This window comes from Pleurodeles waltl, chromosome 3_1, assembly GCF_031143425.1.
Source record: "Pleurodeles waltl isolate 20211129_DDA chromosome 3_1, aPleWal1.hap1.20221129, whole genome shotgun sequence".
In the NCBI taxonomy this organism is placed as follows: Eukaryota; Metazoa; Chordata; class Amphibia; order Caudata; family Salamandridae; genus Pleurodeles; species Pleurodeles waltl.
Genome location: NC_090440.1, coordinates 192,990,628 through 193,013,490, shown reverse-complemented (window position 1 = coordinate 193,013,490; position 22,863 = coordinate 192,990,628). Strand labels below are relative to the sequence as shown.

At 48.6% G+C, this 22,863-nt stretch overlaps 1 long non-coding RNA gene across 1 annotated transcript in view; it reads right to left on the bottom strand.

Moving 5' to 3' along the window:
* LOC138283179 (uncharacterized) overlaps window positions 1–22,367 on the bottom strand; it is a 208,902-nt gene extending 186,535 nt beyond the window's left edge. The window contains exon 1 of the long non-coding RNA XR_011201110.1: window positions 22,025–22,367. This is a non-coding gene — a long non-coding RNA (uncharacterized lncRNA). The remainder of the gene's footprint in view (window positions 1–22,024) is intronic.
* Window positions 22,368–22,863: the final 496 nt, after the last annotated feature.

Here is a 22,863-nt window from a genome sequence, read left to right as displayed (position 1 = left end):
TTTGAGTTTTTCTGGGAGCTCCATGATCATGCCCTTTAATGTCTTGTTGAATCTCTCAACAAGGCCATTAGTTTGTGGATGATATGGTGTAGTGAACTTATAAGTCACTCCACACTCATTCCACATGTGTTTTAGGTATGCTGACATGAAGTTGGTACCTCTGTCAGACACCACCTCCTTAGGGAAGCCCACTCTGGTAAAGATACCAATGAGGGCCTTGGCTACTGCAGGGGCAGTAGTCGACCTAAGGGGAATAGCTTCAGGATACCTAGTAGCATGATCCACTACTACTAGGATGTACATATTTCCTGAGGCTGTGGGAGGTTCAAGTGGACCCACTATGTCCACACCCACTCTTTCAAAGGGGACCCCCACCACTGGAAGTGGAATGAGGGGGGCCTTTGGATGCCCACCTGTCTTACCACTGGCTTGACAGGTGGGACAGGAGAGGCAAAACTCCTTAACCTTCTGGGACATATTGGGCCAGTAGAAGTGGTTGACTAACCTCTCCCACGTCTTGGTTTGTCCCAAATGCCCAGCAAGGGGAATATCATGGGCTAAGGTCAGAATAAACTCTCTGAAACTCTGAGGCACTACCACTCTCCTAGTGGCACCAGGTTTGGGATCTCTTGCCTCAGTGTACAGGAGTCCATCTTCCCAATAGACCCTATGTGTTCCATTTCTCTTGCCTTTGGACTCTTCAGCAGCTTGCTGCCTAAGGCCTTCAAGAGAGGGACAGGTTTCTTGTCCCTTACACAACTCTTCCCTTGAGGGTCCCCCTGGGCCCAAGAGCTCAACCTGATAAGGTTCCAGCTCCATAGGCTCAGTTCCCTCAGAGGGCAGAACTTCTTCCTGAGAAGAGAGGTTCCCTTTTTCTTGTTGTGTTGCAGCTGGTTTCCCAGCTGACTTTCCTTTTCTCTTGGTAGGCTGGGCCTTTCTTCCAGACTCCAGCTCTACGTTTTCACCCTGTGCCTTGCACTGTGCCCTTGTCTTGACACACACCAGTTCAGGGATACCCAGCATGGCTGCATGGGTTTTCAGTTCTACCTCAGCCCATGCTGAGGACTCCAGGTCATTTCCAAGCAAACAGTCTACTGGGATATTTGAGGAGACCACCACCTGTTTCAGGCCATTGACCCCTCCCCACTCTAAAGTTACCATAGCCATGGGATGTACTTTAGTCTGATTGTCAGCGTTGGTGACTGGATAAGTTTGTCCAGCCAGGTATTGGCCAGGGGAAACCAGTTTCTCTGTCACCATAGTGACACTAGCACCTGTATCCCTCAGGCCCTCTACACTTGTCCCATTAATTAAGAGCTGCTGCCTGTATTTTTGCATGTTAGGGGGCCAGGCAGCCAGTGTGGGTAAATCCACCCCACCCTCAGAGACTAATGTAGCTTCAGTGTGACACCTGATTTGCTCTGGGCACACTGTTGATCCCACTTGGAGACTGGCCATTCCAGTTTTAGCTGGATTGGAGTTAGAAGTGGTATCTTTCTTGGGACAGGCCTTGTCTCCAGTTTGGTGTCCAGACTGACTACAGCTACGACACCAGACCTTTTTGGGATCAAAGTTTTTACCCTTGTACCCAGAATTGTTTTGTGAAGAGGCTCTGGGCCCACCCTCCTGTGCACGTTTTTGGGGGCCTGTAGAAGACTCTTTACTATTTTTGTTTTTGGCTGTCTCACCACCCTTCCCCTGGGGAGGTTTTGTGACCCCTTTCTTTTGGTCACCCCCTGTGGAAGTTTTGGACACCCTAGTCTTGACCCAATGGTCCGCCTTCTTTCCCAATTCTTGGGGAGAAATTGGTCCTAGGTCTACCAGATGCTGATGCAGTTTGTCATTGAAACAATTACTTAACAGGTGTTCTTTCACAAATAAATTGTACAGCCCATCATAATTACTTACACCACTGCCTTGAATCCAACCATCTACTGTTTTTACTGAGTAGTCTACAAAGTCAACCCAGGTCTGGCTCGAGGATTTTTGAGCCCCCCTGAATCTAATTCTATACTCCTCAGTGGAGAATCCAAAGCCCTCAATCAGGGTACCCTTCATGAGGTCATAAGATTCTGCATCTTTTCCAGAGAGTGTGAGGAGTCTATCCCTACACTTTCCTGTGAACATTTCCCAAAGGAGAGCACCCCAGTGAGATTTGTTCACTTTTCTGGTTACACAAGCCCTCTCAAAAGCTGTGAACCATTTGGTGATGTCATCACCATCTTCATATTTAGTTACAATCCCTTTAGGGATTTTCAACATGTCAGGAGAATCTCTGACCCTATTTATGTTGCTGCCACCATTGATGGGTCCTAGGCCCATCTCTTGTCTTTCCCTTTCTATGGCTAGGATCTGTCTTTCCAAAGCCAATCTTTTGGCCATCCTGGCTAACTGGATGTCCTCTTCACTGGAGTTATCCTCAGTGATTTCAGAGAGGTTGGTCCCTCCTGTGAGGGAACCAGCATCTCTGACTATGATTTGTGGAGTCAGGGCTTGAGAGGCCCTGTCCTCCCTAGATAGGACTGGTGGGGGGGAATCACCCTCCAAGTCACTATACTCATCCTCTGTGTTGCCATCCTCAGAGGGGTTGGCTCTTTCAAACTCTGCCAACAGCTCCTGGAGCTGTAGTTTGGAAGGTCTGGAGCCCATTGCTATTTTCTTTAGTTTACAGAGTGACCTTAGCTCTCTCATCTGTAGATGGAGGTAAGGTGTGGTGTCGAGTTCCACCACATTCACATCTGTATTAGACATTATGCTTCTAAAAGTTGGAATACTTTTTAAGATACTAAAACTAGTTCTAGGATCTAATTCAAACTTTTACCAAACTTTTAAACTCTAAAAGGAAATGCTAACAGGGACTAACACAAGGCCCTAGCAGGTCTTTTAAGAATTTAGAAAAATTTCAAATTGCAAAAATCAATTTCTAATGACAATTTTTGGAATTTGTCGTGTGATCAGGTATTGGCTGAGTGGTCCAGCAAATGCAAAGTCTTGTACCCCACCGCTGATCCACCAATGTAGGAAGTTGGCTCTGTATGTGCTATTTCAAAGTAAGGAATAGCATGCACAGAGTCCAAGGGTTCCCCTTAGAGGTAAGATAGTGGCAAAAAGAGATAATACTAATGCTCTATTTTGTGGTAGTGTGGTCGAGCAGTAGGCTTATCAAAGGAGTAGTGTTAAGCATTTGTTGTACATACACACAGGCAATAAATGAGGAACACACACTCAGAGACAAATCCAGCCAATAGGTTTTGTTATAGAAAAATATCTTTTCTTAGTTTATTTTAAGAACCACAGGTTCAAATTCTACATGTAATATCTCATTTGAAAGGTATTGCAGGTAAGTACTTTAGGAACTTTGAATCATTACATTAGCATGTATACTTTTCACATAAAACACAATAAGCTGTTTTAAAAGTGGACACTGCAATTTTCACAGTTCCTGGGGGAGGTAAAGTAATGTTAGTTTTAACGGGTAAGTAAGTCACTTACAGGTTTCAGTTTTGGGTCCAAGGTAGCCCACCGTTGGGGGTTCAGAGCAACCCCAAAGTTATCACACCAGCAGCTTAGGGCCGGTCAGGTGCAAAGGTCAAAGAGGTGCCCAAACCACATAGGCTTCAATGGAGAGAAGGGGGTGCCCCGGTTCCAGTCTGCCAGCAGGTAAGTACCCGCGTCTTCGGAGGGCAGACCAGGGGGGTTTTGTAGGGCACCGGGGGGGACACAAGTCAGCACAAAAAGTACACCCTCAGCAGCGCGGGGGTGGCCGGGTGCAGTGTGCAAACACACGTCGGGTTTCCAATGGTTTTTAATGAGAGATCTAGGGATCTCTTCAGCGTTGCAGGCAGGCAAGGGGGGGGCTCCTCGGGGTAGCCACCACCTGGACAAGGGAGAGGGCCTCCTGGGGGTCACTCCTGCACAGGAGTTCCGTTTCTTTAGGTGCTGGGGGCTGCGGGTGCAGAGTCTTTTCCAGCCGTCGGGAAATGGAGTTCAGGCAGTCGCGGTCAGGGGGAGCCTCGGGATTCCCTCTGCAGGCGTCGCTGTGGGCGCTCAGGGGGGATAACTTTGGTTACTCACAGTCTCGGAGTCGCCGGAGGGTCCTCCCTGAGGTGTTGGTTCTCCACCAGTCGAGTCGGGGTCGCCAGGTGCAGTGTTGCAAGTCTCACGCTTCTTGCGGGGAGTTGCAGGGGTCTTTAAATCTGCTCCTTGAAACAAAGTTGCAGTTCTTTTGGAGCAGTGCCGCTGTCCTCGGGAGTTTCTTGTCTTTCTTGAAGCAGGGCAGTCCTCAGAGGATTCAGAGGTCGCTGGTCCCTTGGAAAGCGTCGCTGGAGCAGGTTTCTTTGGAAGGCAGGAGACAGGCCGGTAAGTCTGGGGCCAAAACAGTTGGTGTCTTCTGTTCTTCCTCTGCAGGGGTTTTTCAGCTCAGCAGTCCTCTTCTTCTTGTAGTTTCAGGAATCTAAAGTCTTAGGTTCAGGGAAGCCCTTAAATACTAAATTTAAGGGCGTGTTTAGGTCTGGGGGGTTAGTAGCCAATGGCTACTAGCCCTGAGGGTGGGTACACCCTCTTTGTGCCTCCTCCCAAGGGGAGGGGGTCACATCCCTAATCCTATTGGGGAATCCTCCATCTGCAAGATGGAGGATTTCTAAAAGTTAGAGTCACTTCAGCTCAGGACACCTTAGGGGCTGTCCTGACTGGCCAGTGACTCCTCCTTGTTATTCTCATTATTTTCTCCGGCCTTGCCGCCAAAAGTGGGGGCCGTGGCCGGAGGGGGTGGGCAACTCCACTAGCTGGAGTGTCCTGCGGTGCTGGCACAAAGGGGTGAGCCTTTGAGGCTCATCGCCAGGTGTGACAGCTCCTGCCTGGGGGAGGTGTTAGCATCTCCACCCAGTGCAGGCTTTGTTACTGGCCTCAGAGTGACAAAGGCACTCTCCCCATGGGGCCAGCAACATGTCTCGGTTGTGGCAGGCTGCTGGAACCAGTCAGCCTACACAGATAGTCGGTTAAGGTTTCAGGGGGGCACCTCTAAGGTGCCCTCTGGGGTGTATTTTACAATAAAATGAACACTGGCATCAGTGTGCATTTATTGTGCTGAGAAGTTTGATACCAAACTTCCCAGTTTTCAGTGTAGCCATTATGGTGCTGTGGAGTTCGTGTAGAACAGACTCCCAGACCATATACTTTTATGGCTACCCTGCACTTACAATGTCCAAGGTATTGCTTAGACACTGTAGGGGCACAGTGCTCATGCACTGGTGCCCTCACCTATGGTATAGTGCACCCTGCCTTAGGGCTGTAAGGCCTACTAGAGGGGTGACTTATCTACACCTGCATAGGCAGTGAGAGGCTGGCATGGCACCCTGAGGGGAGTGCCATGTCGACTTACTCGTTTTGTTCTCACCAGCACACACAAGCTGGCAAGCAGTGTGTATGTGCTGAGTGAGGGGTCTCCAGGGTGGCATAAGGCATGCTGCAGCCCTTAGAGACCTTCCTTGGCATCAGGGCCCTTGGCACCAGGGGCACCATTTACAAGGGACTTATCTGGATGCCAGGGTGTGCCAATTGTGGATACAAAAGTACAGGTTAGGGAAAGAACACTGGTGCTTGGGCCTGGTAAGCAGGCCTCAGCACACTTTCAATTCAAAACATAGCATCAGCAAAGGCAAAAAGTCAGGGGGTAACCATGCCAAGGAGGCATTTCCTTACACACAGGAAGTGACATTCCAACTTCATCAAACTCTTCAGGGAGTCCCATTGTCCAGGTTGCCCCACAAAGAGTAGACAGAGATAAGGGCATTGCCTGTTTGCCCTATGAAGGGAAAGAACTTCTGTTCTACTGAGACTTGCCGATAAACATGTACCTGCATGTGTTCACCCAGCACCCCATGCTGTCAGTTCCCACAATCACAACCAGACGTAGAAGAACCAAACACTCACTTACCAATCACTCAGTAAATAGACCACACCCTCAAACTACAGAGCTCACAATACAACTCATGCTTATTACTGCTTGCTCTGCTGTACTCCTGTATTTTTTTAAAATATATCTTTTACTGCTTTTATAAAGATGATAGCATAAATCAAAAACCATTAAGATATTCCCCAACTGCGTAACCCCTCCCTCCCCCCATCGTACATTAAGTACATCAAATACGGATCTTATTACGACAAACCTCTGAAGTCCTGAGGTAGAGCGTAGTTCCAATATATTTATAAAGCAGTTGTAGCTATCTGTTCGGAGTCCGAGTCCGATGTTGAATTGTCTTCCTCCGCAGAAGGGGCATCTACAGCCTTTATATTGTCCAGCAATGAGTCCCACTGTGTTACATTTTCTCTGGGTCTTTGGCCCCGTAATGCTTCTTTCATTAACACTGTGCCCTCTATTTCAGCCCACTTTACTAGTGCACCTTGCAATCTATTTACTAGCGGACCACCTGGGTCTTTCCAATGTGAGGTTGTCTCTCTCTTTGCTAAAATCAGTGCCAGGTCTATGAATTTGTTTGAGGTTTTATGTGTCGACGGGCGCGGGAAATTCCCCAAAATTGCAACCATTGGGGTTGGTGATAGTGGTCTTTCAGTGCAGCTGGCTATTTTCCTGAATACTTCTATCCAGTACGAGCTAATTTGAGGGCAGTTCCATAACATGTGCATTAGGTCTGCCGCTAGTTCAGTGCAGCGCGGGCAACAGGAGTAATTTGTGTTATATATTTTAGTTATCATTTGGGAGGTTAAGTAGGCTCTATGGAAAATGTACGTTTATCAGTTTAAATCTTGCGTTTCTGGATACTGCATAGATGTGGGATGTGATTCTAGCCCATTGGGTATCTTCTAATGAGGTGTCAAGATCTATTTTCCATTTAGTCTTGAGTTTGTTTAGCGGAGTGCAGGTTCCGCTTTGCATGAATCTACATACCCCTAATATTATCCCCCTTTGGTCTCCTATGGTGCAGAGGAGGTCGCAACCCCCGTGGATCGGGGGCTCGCAGGTTCCTGTGCCCCACAGTTTTTGAATGGTTCTACTGAGGGCATTGTGGGTGAGGAACAATCCGGGCGGGAGGTCGAATTGGTCTTGCAGCTCTACAAAAGAGCAAAGTTTTCCGTTGAGAAACAGGTCACCCAATTTCGTAATATTATAAGGGACTAATTTATTGACATGTTTGGTGATTTGGTTACCTGGGAGGCAATTCAATGACTCCGAAGGGATTTCAGAAGCGTAGGGAGTCTTTGTATGAGAGCTTTTTAAGTAGTAATCCCAGCAGTATCTAGTAGCTTCCCACTCCAGTGGGAATGGCTCTTTCGGTTTTCTGGGATTCAATACTATATGTAGGATTTTTCCTAGTGGGCAATTTAATGGAATCTGTAAATCTTTTGCGACTGGGGGTTTATTAATCAATTTTGCCAACCATTGTACTTGTCCCGCCCCAATAGTAAATTTCTAAGTTAGGGGCGGCTAGGCCTCCCTCCAAGGTAGGTCTTTGTAGAGTGTGGAGTGCTATTCTGTGTCTGCTAGGTCCCCATATGAAGCTTGAAATTATAGAATCTGTGTTCCTAAATACCGAACTCAGGATTATTAGTGGGAGCGTGGAGAAATAACATAAAAGTCTGGGCAATACTATCATTTTAAGCAGAGCAACTCTTCCTGCGACATTAGTGGCAGGGTGCTCCAGAATTGCATGCTAGCTTTGATTCCCCTAATTGCTCCATGTATGTTCCCCTCAAGCAAGTCTTCTACTGAATGATAAATGTTGACTCCTAGATACTTAAATGTATTCAGTGACCAGGGTAAACCCCTAGTGTCAGAGGGCCTCGGGGTGCCTTTGAACGATGGGAAAATTGAGGGTTTCCTCCAATTAATCCGGAGTCCCGAGGCTGATCCGAAGTTTTCTAGAATTTCTATCGCCCCAGGTAGGTCCGTAACTAGGTTCTTGAGAAAAAGTAGCATGTCATCGGCGTAAAGGGCGATGTGGTGTGTCCAGTTATTAATTAGAATGCCCTCAAAATACTTTTTGGATCTTGCAGTTTGCGCAAGGGGTTCCACCGCTGTAGCGAATAAAAGAGGGGAGAGTGGGCAGCCTTGTCTAGTCCCCCTTCCCACAGTGAAGGGCTCGGAGAAGGTGCTACCCGTGCGTACTCTTGCTGTGGGGTTTATGTATAATAGTTTCATCCAGCGAGTGAAACCCTCTCCTAATCCCAGTTTTAACATAACTTGCTCTAGGTAGCCCCATCTTAAACTATCAAAGGCTTTTTCAATGTCTATTGAAATTATTGCTGCTTGAAGCACAGTAGCAGGCACGGAGTGAAGAATTGAGATTAAGCGTCTGATGTTTTGTGCTGTACTACGTAGTGGGATGAAAGCCAACTGGTCCTGGTGAATCAATGAGGTCATGAAGGATAAGAGTCTATTGGCTAATATCCTGCTTAATATTTTATAATCTAGGTTCAACATAGATAGAGGTCGGTATGAACGGACCTCAGTAGATGTTTTTTCTGGTTTAAGTAAGGGGATCATTATGGCCTCTTTAGTAGATTGGGGTAATCTGTTATTATGCCACGCTTCTGTGTATAGTGTGCGGAGTCTTGGAGCAAGTGTGTCCTGATATAGTTGGTAAAACTCTGAAGGGAGTCCATCTGCCCCCGGTACTTTACCCTTTGCCATGCTCTGTATTGCAGTTTTGATTTCAGCTAATGAAATAGGGGCAGCCAGGGTCGCGCTTTCTTCGACTCCTAGTTTAGGGAGAGCAAGTGTTTCTAGTTCTGTGATCTGGGTGGTATTAATTGAGTTGGTGGGAGATGCATATAGGGAGGAGTAGTATTCGAAGAAGAAAGTATTCATTTCTTTTAGGCCAAGTACGCTGTCACCTTGACACTTCTCAATTTTGAGTATAATAGTTTGTTGTTTGGAGGGTTTGGCTAGCCATGCCAACAGGGCACCTGCCTTATCTCCTTCAGCGTGTTGCCTACTTAAGTACTGTTTATAGTCGAAGCGAGAGAGCCTAATGTTTTCTTCGACTATTTTCGTTTTAGTTTCCCGCAAAAGGGGGGTCAGCTCAGGGTGCGCGGGATGTTTACGTTCGGTGTCTCATAGGGAGTCTTTGAGCTTTTTAAGCTCAGATCCGATAGATCTAGGCACTCCTACACTTTCCCAAATACAGTTGTCTCTGGTTTCCCATTCTATTGATCTAGAGGATGCTGTTCCTGTGTTTAGTTTGAAATAGTCTTTGACACTATTGTAAAGGGAGTGTTTGAAGGCCTCATCCTCTAATGCCTCTGCCCCATGTCGCCACGTGGGGATCACTGTATTTTCTCTATGCCAAGCCAATGAAACCAGTAAGGGATTGTGATCTGAAATGGTACGGCCCAGATACTCGGCTGATACTACTGTGGATTGAAGTTCCGGGGAAACTAGTACTGTGTCTAGTCTTACGTGTAGGTCATGTACTGCTGAGTAGAAGGAATATTCTCTATTATACGGGTTGAGGTGTCTCCAGCAGTCTCTTTTTTTCCAGTGCTGTTGCCATTCTGTAAAAGCTTTAGCAGTTTTTAGAGTCTGAGTTTGTGAAAGGGGAGGGTGCGATCTATCCATATTAATATCAGTTATGCAATTAAAGTCCCCACCTATCACTTTCGGGCTCGTTAGAATCAGACCTAGTTCCTAGACAAAGTGTCAAAGAATTTCTTTTGATCCTGATTCGGTGCATAGATGCCCCCTATAGTTATTACCCTCCCATGTAGCCTTCCCTTGATAACAACGTATCTTCCGTCTTTATCTAAGTTTGTGAGTAGAGCCTGGAATGGGACGCCGGGGCGCACCCAAACCAGAACTCCTCTTGCAAATGCCGAATAGTTGGTACCGAATATTTGGCCTCTTCGTCTTTTTCTAAGTGCCGTAATCTCCTGCTCGAGTAAGTGAGTTTCCTGCAATATAGCTATGTGTGCCCCTCTACGTTTAAGGTAGCTGTACACCTTACAGTATATCGCTTGGCTATATTATTTAACCCCCTGACGTTCCAGGTTATTAATTTGTATTTTGAGGTCATAGTCTTGATTTAATAGTTGTTGGCTACTAATAGGGGAAGGACCCAAGGGCAATTTGCTGCTACAACTACCTATCAAGCGTTTGGTTCGAGAGTTATTTATCGCTCTAGGCCTCAGTGCACGATGTTCCCCTAAATCTAATTGAATAAACATAAATCCCAACTCCCACTCCCCAGGACCGGAAACTAAAACTCTTCCCGTCCAAACCGTTAACATTCTTATTATAAAATCCTATAGGTGGGTGGCGTGGCAGGGGCCGAGAGCACGTGACCCAAGCCTCTCCCGGGGCCCGGCCGCATCATGGACATTTCTTTATAGTATCTGCTTTTGTCTCAAAGTTTTAAAGCAGTGTTCCGGGGCGAGAGTTGAACAGGGACCATAGTCAAAGTTAATTGTTTTCGCTTAGATACTCACGGACAGAACAGTCTGCACACAGTAGAGTCAAATAATTTCTTCCGAGGTTCCTGGAGTTATTATAGGCAGGCTGGTGGTAGTGTCTCGTGAGGATATTGAGGAGCCCCCGCAGCTAGAGTCAAGGTCTGAAAGGCTGCCGGAAGTCCGAGGTCTATGGCAGGACCTCCCGCTGAGGGCAGCGGCTGCATCTACGGCGGCACGCATCTCCTGAAGGGACTGATGTTTTAAGGGGGCCGCCTCCGTGGTCCGCTTAGAGGATTGGCTGCGTTTCTTCCCCAGTTCGTGGCGGGGGCTGGGGGGGAGGGCCGAGGCGGTCAAGTTCAGGGAATCCAGCCACTCCCCCACCAGTTGTGGTGATAAGAAGAAATGCGTTTTCCCTTCATGTTCTATTCTGAGCTTGGCGGGGAAAAGCATTGCATATTTTATCCCATTCTCTCGTAGAGTGCGTTTATGACTGTGAAAGGAGGCCCTTTGCGCCTGGGTTTCTTTCGTGAAGTCCGGGAAGATCATGAACCGCTGATTATTACATAAAGTTTCGCCTAGTAGCCGTGACTGGGAGAGTATATAGGCCCTCATTCTGACCTTGGCGGGCGGCGGAGGCCGACCGCCAAAGTCCCGCCGTCAGGTTACCGTTCCGCGGTCGAAAGACCGCGGCGGTAATTCTGACTTTCCCGCTGGGCTGGCGGGCGGTCGCCTTCAGACCGCCAGCCAGCCCAGCGGGAAAGAGGCTTCCACGATGAAGCCGGCTCGGAATCGAGCCGGCGGAGTGGAAGCTGTGCGACGGGTGCAGTTGCACCCGTCGCGTATTTCACTGTCTGCGCAGCAGACAGTGAAATACATTTAGGGGCCCTCTTACGGGGGCCCCTGCAATGCCCATGCCAGTGGCATGGGCACTGCAGGGGCCCCCAGGGGCCCCGCGACCCCCCCTACCGCCATCCGGATCTCGGCGGTCCGACCGCCGGGATCTGGATGGCGGTAGGGGGGGTCGGAATCCCCGCGGCGGTGCAGCAAGCTGCGCCGCCGCGGAGGATTCAATGGGGCCGCGGTACACTGGCGGGACCCCGCCAGTGGTGCCGGTCCGACCGCGGCTTTACCGCCGCGGTCGGAATCCCCATTGGAGCACCGCCGGCCTGTCGGCGGTGCTCCCGCGGTCCTCCGCCCTGGCGGTCAAAGACCGCCAGGGTCAGAATGACCACCATAGTCTCTATCTTTGTAATGCAGCAGTTTAGCTATGATAGGGCGTGGTCTAGCTCCCGGCGCTGGTGCCCTGTTGGGGATCCTATGAGCTCTTTCTATTGCAAAGTAAGCCGAAAGGCCCTCGGATGCCACTGTGTTTCTAATCCAATTTTCCAAGAAGGATTCTGTGCTGTTTGCTGAGGATTCCGAACCTTCCGGCACCCTGATAAGTCTGACGTTATTCCTGCGTGCTCGGTTTTCAGCATCTTCTGCTCTGGTTTCTAATGTCTTAATTCGGGCGGTAATATGTGCTATTTCCTTAGTTGATGTTTGTTGTGCTAGGGCGACTGCGGATAGAGATTTTTAGTTCGTCCCCATTCTCTCTTTCAGTTTACGGTGGTCGTCTCGTAACAGTGAGAGGTCCGACGACAGACTATCAATTTTTTGCTCAAGTGCTTCACGGGATTCTTTAATAGCTAGGAGGACCGTGTCCAGAGTTGTTTCTTGAGGAGTCAAATTGCCTGTGCTGGCCAGGTTGAAGGGTTGAGTAGGGTTTTTCACATTTGTAAACTCCGTTTGGGTTTGGTCTTCTCGCTTTTTAGGTTTCCCCATGTTTAAAACTGTGCTGTGACTGGGAGGGATGATTTGTGTGCCTAAACCACTGTAGGGGTCCAAGTCACCAGCCTCAGCTCAGCTGGTCCTCTCTGTTTGCCCTGGTCTTCCTCCTCTCTCAGGTTCCAATCAGTGGGGAGGAGAGACTCTCCCACTTTTCCACTCTATGTCCTCCGTTTGCTGGTATCGTCTGTAGGATCCTTTCAGATCCCGGGTATAGTGGGGTGGTCGGTATGTGAGGAGTGTTCTATGACCAGTTCCCCTCTGAGCCAACACTGTATGGAGGTTGCGATGTCGTCTTCTGCTCGCGATTTCGCTTTCTTTGTGCCCCTTTAAGCTTAGGGTCTTGTATGTTTTACGGACCACAGGTGGCTTAGACTCAGCCCTCCAGGTAGTGTATTTGGGTACTAGACCCTCCCAGGGCATCCAGGAGTGTTCGGTAGGAATTCCCTGTTAGCTGTTCTGCCCTCCCCCGGGCCGGCGGGTCCCCCGCAACGGCCCAGCCACCGTTCCAACGACAGGAGGCCAACCGCAGGTGCAGGTGACGTGGTTTACGATTCTACCTGCGTAGGTAGTGCTTTGGGGCCCACAATGTGCAAGCATAGGGGCAGGGGTATCCCATTCCAATTCCCCCTCTCCTCTCACAGCTCCGGGGTTGCTCGGGGGGTCAACCAGACCAAGTCACCGGGGGAGGTCCCGGATCGAAGGCGTCTCCGAGGCCCCGTACAACCCAGGGCCCCTGACGCAGGGTGGGCATGGGCCCACCCCTCACTTCGCAACGCTTCGCCTCCCGGTTGTGTCTTCTCTTTTATTCAGGCCGTAGGCTGGGTGAGGGCCCCTCGCTCTCTAATCAACACTTTTTATGGCTCTCAAAGGTCCCCGGGGCCGGCCATCACTTTCACCCCGTTCTGTGGGCGGTCGGACTCCAGTCCAGCCCGGGCGGGGATTTACCGTTCTCCCCTGCTCACGCGATCTCGCACTCACCGGATTCTAACGATTAGACCGGGGCCTCCAATTGCTCTTAGCGGACTCCTCAGGTCGTGGCGTCCAGTTCTCGGCCGTCGCGGATGCTCAAAGCCTCTGCACCTCTCCTGTCTCTTCAGCGTCCGCTTCGCTAGATGCAGTCGCCATTTTGTTTTTATTTTTTTGCCCCCCGGTCGTCCTAGGAGCCCGCCTGTAGCCACTTCTGCAGGGGTGGAATCTCCTAGGACGTGGTCACCTCAGATGCTAGCTGTCCACCGAGGAAGATCCCAGCGGACAGTGGACGATTCAGTGAGCTCTGCGCGGTAGTATTGAAGGCCGGAGCTCTGTGCTAAGCTTGCAGCCTCATCGGCTGCCGGCCACGGCCCTCCCAGGCCTTTCTCTTCATGAGTGTAGTTTGCAATAGGACTTGGTGAAGAATTAGTGTGTTACCATTGTATATTATAGGCGCTTAGCGTCAGACTTCTTTGATCAATAATTACTTGTGAGGAAAGAAGGCTATCTTGTGGTCTTGCTGCAATATTTTTCTTCTTTTTGGCCCACTTTGCGTATACAGTTAATACCAATTTCTTACCCTTTTTTGAGGTTTAAGATCTGGGAAAATAGGGCCTTGACACACACACTCTTTGGGATTGCTGCATTCTGTCTTTTCTTTTTTATATTGTGTATCCTGGTGTTATCATGCCTGGAGAAAGCGTTCCCAATCATTGCACTTGTCGAATAGCATACCCATTTGCTCTTTTGCCATCCTTATCTCATCTGAGTGAACAGCCAAGCTATCTTTGACCATGTTTGCTCCTCTCTGTTGCTTCCAAAAGTCTTGCAGCAGCCCTTTCAGGACTTCTTTAGTCAACGGCATTTCTCCTGATTGCCTGTAGCTTCCAGATTTAGTACCTCACAATGGCCCTCTGCCTTTTAGTGGTATGTTTCAGATCACTGAACCTGTATTACTCCCTAGAGTCTGCAGGCATCAGCCTGTGTCAGGTCCTATGTGAGTGATTTGTGTTATTTTGATCATCACTTAGGTGGCAGCGTCCACCTCACTTTCCTGCCCCAGTGCCTCCTTTATTGTTTTGGTCTGTTTTCCCCTATGCTGCCTGGGTGTTGCTGTGCTACCTTGTTTAATTTCTCTTAATCCTCTATTTAGATGCCCATGATTAATCCATTCAATCCCTGCTGCCAGCTTCTAACAACCACAGGTCAATATTCTCCAGTGATTCCCATCAGAGTGTGTTAACTCAGGTCTAGGCTAGGCCTTGTCTTCCGGCCTCTCTCCCCACAGCTGCAAGTCTTTCACGTTTCTTATGTGTGACATTACCATCAATTCAATTTGCCTATATGTGAAAGTCTATGCCTTATGTGTGACACTGTGAGAGAGCCTTAATTATGATTAAAACAGAGCAAACAATATCAGAATGCGACCACCGCGGCACAACATCAATACCTATACACAAATGCTACTTAGTCTTTTTCAAATGTACTTGCAATAAGATAGTGATGCTTACGAGTGACATACTGCCACTGAATTTAAAATTACCTGTATCTGCAGAGAGCAGGGACCACACACCATGGACATTGATTCATCAAAATGTCAGGGGTTGTGAAAGTGACATCATATGAACTTTGACACTATAGGGGCCATTATGACCCCGGCGGTCGGCGTTAATATGGAGGAATGTACTGCCAACAGGCTGGCGGTACTTTTCTCCATTTTATGACATTGGTGGTTTGGCTAAAGATGATGCTAGGGCGGCGTAGGGAGACACTATAGGCTGATAAATATGCCCCTAGGTCCTTTGTTTGTGGCCCCAGCTGGGCGAGAGGCGTGGCTGGATGTAATGAAGGTCTCCCAACCATGAGGGCCAGATTGTCTCCTCCGCTGCACCGCACCTTTCCCTGCACCTTCTAGGCCATGGGCTTCACTCACTCCACTCACCACCCTGACTTGGCAAACAGGCATTCAGCAGCTTTTCCACCCATGCCTGTGGCCCTTCACCACACCAATTACAACGCAGGCCTGGCTTATGTTCGTCACTGTGGCCTGCTTAACTACCACCTCAGTGAGTGGAGAGAGAGACATTGCACCTCCTCTCTTCGTGAGCACTGCTCCTTGTCTTTTCTGACCACTATTGAATATGATTATACTGAATATTGACCCCCAGGAAATATTATGATACAAGAATACTGATGGCAGAATATCAACAAACAAAATATTGGAAGGTAAGTGCATATTGGGAAGTGTAGATTTGCTATTTCTGACTCCATATCTACGTACCCTGTAGAAAGATGCACTGCATAGGTACATATATTAAGGGTTAGGTATACAAAATCTACAGTTGTTTACTTGTCAGTGTTTTCCCCTTCAATATTCTGTCGATATTCTCAATAGTGTGTCCCATCGATATTCTGGGGTCGATATTCATGGTGTACACACACACACACACGTTGAATCCAGTCTTACAGTACTCCCAGGTCCCATCTCATGCTGTTTCCCCCATTTCTGTTCTTCCGCCATGTGCAACAATGACAATTTTTTCCCATCCACAAGTAGTGCCTAAAGGAGTTGATGCTGACATCTTCCAACTCCCTTGGTCATGCCCTGCTCTCTTTTTTTCAGTTATGATCTTGTCCCTTTGCTTTCAGTTTTTTGCTTGGGCTTTACTATTTTTTTCCTTATTGATCTTTATCTTTAATCAAGTCTTATGAGATTGCCAAGGAGGTATATTCCCCTTAATGGGTTTTCTCTCCTAGCTCCTAACTAGACACTTGTACCTTTAATATACATAATTGTATGCAGCCCGGTACAGTAGCCTCCAGGAGGAATTGTTCTATCTTCTGGCAATCTGAAGGTTGCCTGAAGCACCAGGCATGAAGGTCGGTGGTGGGATTAATTGAGTGTGGAACAAAGGATGTTTACCAAACAAATCCTATGACCTTCAGAAAAGGGCTGTGGACAAGCCTGAAAACCTTTCCTTTCCAAAGATGTAGGTCATTCCTAAGGATATAATTCAAGGTTCCCAATCTAAGATGGACAGAAGCTTTTTCCTGTAATGCCAGTTCCTGTTTGAATCATATGGGAGGAGGCAGAGTGCCAAGTAACGGATGTGTCACTATGCATTTGTTCCCTTATTGTTCATTGTATAACTGACACCTTTCTTATATACTAGTCTGTGCGGAGTGGTACTATGGCTACTGAGAAGAATCATCTTTTCCTCAGGCCATCAAGCAAGGGATTCCACAAATAGTCTCACTATCTCGTCCTTGGCATCCTTACTCAGTTGTGGTCACTTGAGTGTTAAATTACGCTATTGATATCAGAGGACTGAGACTCGCTTAAGACCAGTGTGCTACTCATCCCTTTAAATCCCTTAATAATATTTACACTAGTTGGGAAACCGGTGGTTGTTTTTTGGATCCAGAGGTCAGCAGCTAAAAGGTGTTTGACACTTACCCACAGATACTCAGCAGCAGGTCAAATTGCTCGCCAGCATGGTTTTTGCCCACCTGAGAGTTGACAAGTATTAAAGGTTCATGTCAAAGCCTATGCATCACTGTCTCAGCTTTAACCATCAAACACAACCACACACACAATGCAAGGACGTCTTTAAACTGCTTTTATCAGAATGCACTGGGGAGCACAAGGACAGGTTTGTGCCCACTTTGAGACCTCATTGTAAGACCCACGACTAGCCTGATGGAAAGCATTGAAAGGGAATCATCCTTGAAGCTCAAGAATGAATTACTAGGCCAATGTGAAGTTTATGCAGAATTTCTGAAATATTTTGCAGATAAGACTGAGGACCCCATTAACAAAACAGTCAGGAAAGTATGTGCAGAGATCTCTGTCTTTCTTATACTTTAATGACTATTCCCTATTCATGAAAGTTCATATGAGTACGCCTTAGAAGCTGTGCCACATGCCAGTTTCCATGAAAAATCCTGGAAATGATGTGTGACCTTTCAAGCAGCCTTCCTTTTTCGCTGTGAGCAGTGGAAGGGTAGTAACAACCGCTTGAGAGATTCAGGGCAATTTTGGCTGGGAGAAACCATTATCTGGGGCTTGATGTCTGAGTTTAGGGCAGGTACCCAGCCTGCTAATCTGGTTGGGTTTTTCTTATTTTTCTTGAGCCTTTTCTTCTTCTTTCTAGATAGAGATTTGGTGGTTGTAAGGAATTACTTCTTTCTGTATTGTAAAACCCATGTCTTTTGACTCATGCTGCTGGTTTTTCAACTCTTAGGCTTCCCTGAGGCCTGCTATTCAGACCTCAGTGCCCTGACCCTGAAAGTGTGTATTGAATTGGCTATACCCAACTGGAAATGGTTAACTTACCTGTAAATCCCTATTTAATGGTACCCTCGCACCCAGGACGTGTAAGTTAGAGAGTACCCCAGGGCTTGCAGCACTGATTGTGCCACTCTGAGGATCTTTTACACAAATCGCGTCCCCTGATCCGCTACTGCAGACCGGTAGAGCAGTCCTGCAGTGCAAGCCCTACTTTGCCATTGAAAGCAATGGCAAAGCCAATGTTTGCCCTGTACACATGTGTAATTCACTCCTCTGGCAGGCCTACTGAGCCCTAAAGGCAGGAAAAACTCATGAGATTCCTGTTTTATGGTGGAAAGACTTGGTCGCCCAATTGGCGAGTACATGGTTACATGCTAACCCCTCAGCCGTGCTAACTCTTGAATGGTACGAGCAAAGTGGGCACTCCAAGGTATCAAACAACTTACATTACATTAAGCCCGACTTGCATCTCAGGTAGAAATTATTGTAACTTGTTGCAGTGTGCAGCTTTAGCTGAGCTGCCACTTTGTTTCCCTCAAGACTCTTGTGCCTTCACAGGCACACATGGGGCCTGCTCCACCAGACAGCTTTCTGCCCTCTTGGAGAGACGTGCAAACATCTCTCAGGGAGGAGAACAATGAGGGTCTGCAGGGCAGGGAGGTGTCACCTCCATCCTGCAGGAAGCCACTTGGGTGTTAGCCCCAAAATGTAGGCTTCAAAGGTGAAGTCATCTTTGAAGAGCAGATGTGGGAAACTAGGGGAAGGCTGCCCCATGGTTGAGGTAGACAGGTTGGCATGGGGAACCAACCTGTCTAAACTGGTTTTCTCAGGGGCGTATAACCACGGGTTGGGCTAGGAGGGTCTGAGCACCAAAAGAGGGGTCTCAAAATTTTTGGAGTGGGAAGAATGGTGCATCTTGTGCCAGCCAGATGCCACACTCCACAGGTAGAAGTCCTGGTAGCCAATTGGCTGCCAACTACATCCTGTGCTTAGGACATTTTCGGAGCATAAGAAGGGCACCCCTGACACCTAGACCTCAGACCTCAACGGACTTGGAAGAATGACCAAAGGAGGACAGCCCTGCTGCACTGGGGTACCAGCAAAGAGAGGCTGCATGCACTTGCCGCACCTCATGGCTAGTGAAGTGAGGGACTGTGCCTGCTGTGTCCTGCTCAAGGAGAAGTTGTCTCAGGAGCCTAGTCAAGCCAAGAAGACTACAAGGGCCAACTGAATGGCCTCCTGTTCATAGCACAGGAACACAACATCTGAACAGTCATGCTGGGGCAAGTAGGTAGCTGGTAGCCCAAAGTCTTCAAGGCGCTACCGCCGCCGCCATGCAGCACGGAGGACCAAGACATCTGAGTGCTGTGAATCCTGGAGTGCTGTTGGAGAGTTGCTGAAACCCTCAAAAGGCAAGTTAGTGACAGACAGATTGGCCTGCGACTGCAACTGCGGGGCCACTGGTAGGACAGTGGCAACTTGACTACGGCCAGACCGGTTAGGACTTTGTGGAATGTTGACCCCTGAATCCGGGACTCCCTCACCATCTTTGTGACCCAAGGAATCCATGCAGGATGATCCCCATTGACCACATCTCATATACAGCATCCTTAGAGCATCTTCATCATCCTTCATCCCTTGCATCAGGACCATTCTAAAGGAATCCATTGGAATGCAAATAAAGTGCCTTGAACTGTTGAAGGACTGCTTCTCCTGTAAATGTTGCTGTTGTTCGGGACCTTGCTGGTCCCCCTGACTAGCTCCCTTCCAGAGTAGGTCGCCCCAGGTATTTCTAACCAACCGCATTGAGAGCTACCTAAGTTTTCCTCAAAAAGGTTTCTAAGTGTCCAATTCATTGACTTTCCCAAGGCCTGTTCACGTTTGAATAAAATTGCACTAATTTATTATTTCATGTAAATTCTATATCTTCAGAACCCTCCGGTGGTTCTTCTTCATTTTGTTGTCTAAAATTTCATAAAAATACAACCTATTTTTATAAATTGGTGTTGGATTTCTTATGAGTTGTGTTGATTTCCTCTGCAATTGTTTTGGTGCTGCTCAACACTTGTTCCTCTGTGTAAGTCTTGCGGCTCAGTGCTACAGCTACTTAGGATTGAGCTGAGGGTTTGAAAGACAAAATCCAAGGGTTTGGTAAGTGTATTACACAGTGAGGTTGCACACCACACCATATAATACACCACATGTCTTCACTTTGGACCGTTGTGTTGCCTCTGGTGCAAGCAGATTTGGCTGAGAACCCCCTGAGAGTACAATCTTACTACTGTTTATGACTGGACTGGTAGTAGAGACAGGCTGGTCCACTGCTTCTGACCAAGAACTAGCAACCCCTGGACTACCTTGGACTGCTTCAGGTATTTCTACTTCAGACATTCTTTCCTCCTCTAAAACAGATGATTCTGTGCCAGGGTCGATCGCTTTATGCTCATCCTTTGTGAAGTTCTTAGTTTTAAGATTGTCTACAAGAATTTAAAGTAATTCTGGGAGGGTGCACAGCTTATCCAGTATTGGAGTACAAGTGCAGATCTTTCCTCCGCTGGTTATGGAGGTGCGCACCTAGCTGGGCTTCCAGGTTAATTAGTTTGTAATCCAAACTGATTATTGCACCTGCAAGAGTTTACATCAAGTCAACCTGGGCTTCTGATTTTAAGACTGCCAAGTTAGAGCGTTTGTGGCAACTAAGAGGGTTGAGTTGATTAACTGCAGAGTGGCCTCTATTGGGTTTTCACTAGTTGACCTAGGTTTCTCCGCCGGTGGGGTTGTGCTTGTGGATGGAAGTTCAATCACTCCTAATAACTTATCATCTGAATCATTGAGTAGGAAGCTTGCAGAGTTCCTTCGATGCAACTCCCTTACATTTTTTCATTATTGGCTGTATAATGGTGAGTCTGATACATGGGCCGTCCTAGACTCTTGGCCAACCCAGGGATTTAATAAAGTTGTGCTGTCACCTCTATGTGGTGACCTAAAGGAGTCAGCATCAGCTTAATGATTATCAGCATACCCGAGCTGGTACTAGACGGATGGAGGCAGAACGCCTCCATGTCGAGGAGAGTTCAATAATAGAAGGATTGGGTTGAAACATATATTGAGGCAATATATGTGACTCACTCAACCGACTGAACTGAAGCGTGCATGCCCTGCACGCACTCTCTCCCTAGAGGGAGGGACGAGGGAAAAGCGAACGTGTAGGGGCCTTGGGGGGCTCAGGATTTGGTGTAATGCGTGACAATGTCAATTTTGTAGACCTTTGTAATACTTTAAATGTCAATAAAGAGATTGGTAAAAAAACATAATAGAAAGATTGCAGATTTCGTGCCCGGATATGAGTCAGTGTTTTGTATAATTGTGCAGTGGATGGTGTGGATGGGTGCACCCGATGGAGGCTCAATAATCTGAGGGTAGTGCTTGATCGTAGGCAAAGCGTCTCTGGACGTCTCTTTGGACATTGCCTGTCATCCAGCTGATGGGGCCAGACGTTGGGTGCACTTGGGACATTTGTCTGTGATACTGAGAGTCAGTGACTTGTTGGCACTTACTATTGAGCCTTTTTGGCTCGCACCTGTTTACGCCTCCTGTTGGCATTTTATGCCAAAGTTTCCACGCTTGTAGGAGTGCATAGTAGGACTGCATTTAAGTCTGCGTACCTATTTGTATACATTCCGCAACAGTGTGGCCGTAAAGACCTGAACATGCAAGGTATGGGGTGCGGGCGGGCACAAAGTCCCAGAATTCTTGTGTCCTGCCGCAGTCACAGATTTCGCTGCTGTCTCTCCTTCCGCCCCCTTCCCCACCCTGCGATTTTAGGGTTTCAGCCCCCGATTTATCTTCTGGGGGTTCTGTGCAAGTTCACCTTCTCCAGAAAGGAAGGGAGGAGGGGGCACGGGGACAGCAATGGACGGTGCAGATGCAGGGACAAGATGAAAACTGATGTGAGAGCCAATCCAAAGGTATGAGAGATAATTAGGGTAGCTCTAGAACTGCAGTTGTAATGCACTTAAGAGGGCTTGTGTGTGGTCAGACTGATGAACAGTGTCCGGCAGGTACTGCTGCAAAACGGTTGCTAATGGTTGTTAATCATGTAAAGTGTAAGAAACTCATCTAAGCCCTGCTTGCTGGAAATATGGCAGTAGCTGTGTCTGGACAGTGAAGACGACAAGGACAAGAAGTGCAAGGGCTGCCCCCGTAGGGGGCATAAAGGGCCGGCGCCTTAACGGCCGCCTTGGCACGGAAGGGACCGGTCAAACCGGTTTTCAGGGAGGAAGCGCGACAACCAGGTGGCGGCTCACCCCCACCCCAGTGTGCCAGCAGCGGGGGGGGAAGGTCAAGATCCAAACAACCAATGGGGGGGTTGCTATCTTTTAAACCCCCCAATCCAAATGGCAAATTTAAATCTATGGGGGCAAAGAAAGGTGCATTTAAGGGGCGCGGTCCCGTGGGGGTTTTTCATTCACGATCGGGACAACGCGCTCGCACCCTGGAAGAAGAGAAACGGACGAGATCACCTACCTAGGATTGCTGTAAGCAACGCGACCCTACAGCAGCAACCGGACCACCAACGTCGGCTTTCCAGGTCAGCAGATCGGGTCCAGAAGCACACCTCCGGACCACCCGACCAGCTCCAGCTTTCCCCATGGGACCGCGGCAAAGCAGCACGCGAACAGGCAATCCCCGTGTTCCCCCGCTGACGAGGACTCTCAGACCGGCACGCCTCTTTTTCCAGAAGCACAGTTATGGACCACCAGACCGGCTCCAGCAATTCCCATGTACCCCCATAGACCGGTATGCCTCGTTTCACCCGCTGCCACCCCCTCGTTGCTCCGGCGCCTGATCAACAGGCAACCAGCCGCCGTTCCTGTGGGGGACCGCTTTTCACCAAGCGACGCGACCCCGCAGGAAGCCTCAGCATTGGCACGCGGGCAGTGCCTAAGGTCCCTTCCTCTAAAGGAGGGTCAACTGGAAGCAAGGCGGACGCGGACTCCGCGGTCGGAAAGGGCTGCCCAGCTAAGCCCAAACTGACCAACCGCAACATCCAAGCCCGCCCTTCGAAAGGGCTTGTTTAAGGAACTCCGATCCCCGGCACCACTGACCCTTCGTGCTCCGGGGGACAGCACGGCTGTGTGACGCGACCCCGTTGAGCACCTACAGATAAGGCACTTGCTCCGGGGGACAGAACAGTTGTGTGACGCGACCCCGAGCAAACAGGAGCATTTTACACCCTCCCCCAGGACCAGCATCCTTTTACGGTGGGGACCAAGGGCACCCAAGGGATTTCTATCCTTGTAAGCCCTAGTGGAAGCTCCTGCATCGGTGCCCCGAAAGAACACAGCAATTCAGTGAGGGGGCGG